The sequence below is a fragment of the Lynx canadensis genome, chromosome A1 (assembly GCF_007474595.2).
Source record: "Lynx canadensis isolate LIC74 chromosome A1, mLynCan4.pri.v2, whole genome shotgun sequence".
NCBI lineage: Eukaryota > Metazoa > Chordata > Mammalia > Carnivora > Felidae > Lynx > Lynx canadensis.
Window position 1 is genome coordinate 54,738,998 of NC_044303.2, and position 3,180 is coordinate 54,742,177.

Sequence of the window (3,180 nt, forward strand, 5' to 3'; positions counted from 1 at the left end):
ATTGTGTTTCATTTTAGTTCTTTTTTGGAGTTACCATCTCTCTACTTACAGTAGCCATCTGCCCTGATTGCTGTCTACTTTTACTGGTAGCAATTCTACCATATTAAGTCATAGTGATTTTAATTTTCCTATCGGGTGATCCAATCTCTGTGTCATAGCTGAGTCTGGTTTGATACTTGTTTTGTCTTCTCAAACTGTATTTTTTCTTACCTTTTTAACATGCTTATAATTATTGTTGAAAACTGGACATATGAATTAAGAAAGAATAACCAAAATGATTTTGATGTGAGATTCATGTTAAGCTGGCAAGAAGTTGGGCCATGTTTAATATTTGCTATAGTAATAGCTGTTAAGTTTCAGATTTCTCTAGTGTCCTTTTTTTTTTTTTTGTCTCCCTTGATATTTTCGGGTATTTCTAAAAACTCCTTAAATACAGCCTGTGCCTGTGGCTCTTTTAGCCACAATTATATATTGAATTATAATTCAATGTTATTATTCTAGAGCGTGATGTGATGGTAAATTGTAGTTAATGGGTAGCAATTTGTAAATCTTATTATTAAATCTCAGTGTTTTAGTAGAACTTTGTTCCTGGCTTGATCTTCCAAATGTTTCCTAGCTTTCCGCTTCCTCTTGCCTTATTTGAAACAGTTTGGCTAAGTAAACCTGCAGTTGTAAAACTGTCCTCCCTCCAGGTGGGATAAGGTTCTAATAAAGTCTTTTTCCCAGCAGGGTAGGCCTTTGTTTGGTAGAATTATCTAGATGTATTTCAAAATGGTTACATTTCTCTGCCATGCCAGGAATATGAGATCTTTCTTGTCTCTTCACTATTAAAATTTAGTGGGTTCCTGAGGGTGAAACCCACAAAACTATGGAGGCCCATCTAATACTGTAGCTGCCAGCAGTCTCCCCATCTCATGCTAATCAACCCTCAGCCTTCAGCAATTCACCAAAGTTACCATTTAAGTTGTCCTACCAGTTGTTGACTCCAGTAGCTTCTGCTCTAGGTAAGCGTATCTCTGATGTAATTCTCTAGATCTGGCAATCTCTCCAGAATTTGGAGTGGTAATTTGCCATGGGAATCACAAATTCCTGATGAGTCCAAGAAAGTCACTGAATTTCAACTTATTCAACTTATTTTCTTGGTGTAAGTTCAGGAGTGATAATATCCAAGTTCTTGTCATGTTGTGATAAGACATGAAGCCGTAGATGAGTTTTTTTAATAAAAAATAAATCAATGTTTTATTTTTCAACTATTTTTTTATATTTTAGTATGAAATGCTTTACAGATTTTCATGTCATCTTGTGCAGGGGCTATGCTAATCTTCTCTATGTTGTTTCAACTTTAGTATATAGGCTGCTGAAGCGAGCACTTGCTTTTTATTTTATATAACTATGCTGTTTGGGTGATCTGAGTTTAATGAGCCATTTGTAGTTGACTTTTTTATTTTTTAATGTTTATTTATTTTTTTGAGAGAGAGAGTGTGAGCAGGAGAGGGGCAGAGAGAGAGGGAGACACAGAATCCAAAGCAGGCTCCAGGCTCTGAGCTGTCAGCACAGAGCCTGACTCAGGTCTTGAACTCATGAACTGAGAGATCATGACCTGAGCTGAAGTCAGATGCTAAACTGACTGAGCCACCCAGGCACCCCACTTATACTTGGCTTTATTTGATGAATGGATGAGGGGTCAGAGGAGGAATTTTCTGTGTTGACAAAAGTAGAGAAAAGAAGAAGGGAGGATCATCAGATGAACAATTGGCTAAGATAGACTGAGGGGCTGGTGGACTTATTTTTCAAAGGAGAAACACTGAGGATGCAATTGGACATGCTCAGATTCAAAACCAAAGATGTGTAAAAAAGAGAAAATGAGGCGGTGATCTCTCTAGTTCTTTCAGTCCTGTAGAGTCATTCTAGCATCTGAGGGAGATTCGGGATCATAAAAGACTGCACCTTCTGCATTGATTCCACTTTCAGCAGAAATAGTGACAGAAGCAAAGTGCATTTACATAGATTTTTATTGGAATTCATCAATAATACAGTCAGTAAAGGGGAGGAGAAAATAGCCAATGCAAAGTGATTACTGTTTCCAGATTTGGGGTTTTTTTGCATACATGGAAAATCTCCATTGACTGGAGATTAACCTAAATAGATGAATCAAGGTGGGACTGATTTCCCATAACAGTAAACGAGCAGAGAGACAATAATATTTGTGCTAGAACTATTACTTAGACTTTGAAATACTTACAGGCTGGCATGACTTGGAAAAATTTAAATGACATATTTAAAATATTTTTTCAAGTTAACTTCTAAGTAGAATCCAGTTTTGCATTGATACGTAAATGTTAAAGCATAAGTCAAAAGAAAATAAAGTGCATTAAACTATTCTCAAATGAATGTATATGATATCATTCTTAATTTTTTGTCTGAATTATCTAATATATACTCATAAGACCAAACTAAATGATATTTTTAATAGGAAATAGCCACACTTATTTTTTTAATATTCAGAATGTAAGCCTCCTGATGACATGTTGATTTTAACGAGTTAAATGACATTTTTATCCCACAGTCTCTAATCTTAAGAAAGGAAGCAAATTAAGAATGAAGGTGGGGACACCTGGGTGGCTCAGTCAGTTAAGCCTCCAACTTTGGCTCAGGTCATATCTCATGGTTCGTTCATCTGAGCCCTACACTGGGCTCTCTGCTGTCAGTGTAGATCCTGCTTTGGATTCTCTGTCTCTCTCTCTGCTTGCACACACGTGAAAAATAAACATTTTTTGTAAAAAAGAATGAATATGGATACATAATTATGTCTGCCATTGTAGTAGGAAAATCAGTAAAATGCCAGGGGAATTTTTTTTCCCTGCTTGTTATTAATTGCAAACTCTAATTAAATAATACCCGGAGAACTCTAAATTAATAACAGATGACTTTGCCCCTTAGAAGCCATAGATGGGCAAATATTGGTATAAATCAGAATTATAAAATTAAGTAAAAGACATGAAGACCTATTATTTTCATAAAAATGAAGGGTCAAAACACATTTTAAATATTCTTTTTCATATATTTTGTCATTCTTTCCATTTTATCTCACATTTTGCCCTTTGCTTTCATAAAATGTTTTATGAAATATACAAGAATGTCTCAAATGCTTCGCTATTAGATGATTAAGGGTAAGATCCA

At 35.3% G+C, this 3,180-nt stretch overlaps 1 non-coding gene across 1 annotated transcript; it reads right to left on the reverse strand.

Annotated features, from left to right (window-relative positions):
* Positions 1-1,264: 1,264 nt before the first annotated feature.
* On the reverse strand, positions 1,265-1,370 carry LOC115526445. The gene has a single exon (XR_003972604.1). It is a non-coding gene; the product is annotated as a U6 spliceosomal RNA (small nuclear RNA).
* Positions 1,371-3,180: the final 1,810 nt, after the last annotated feature.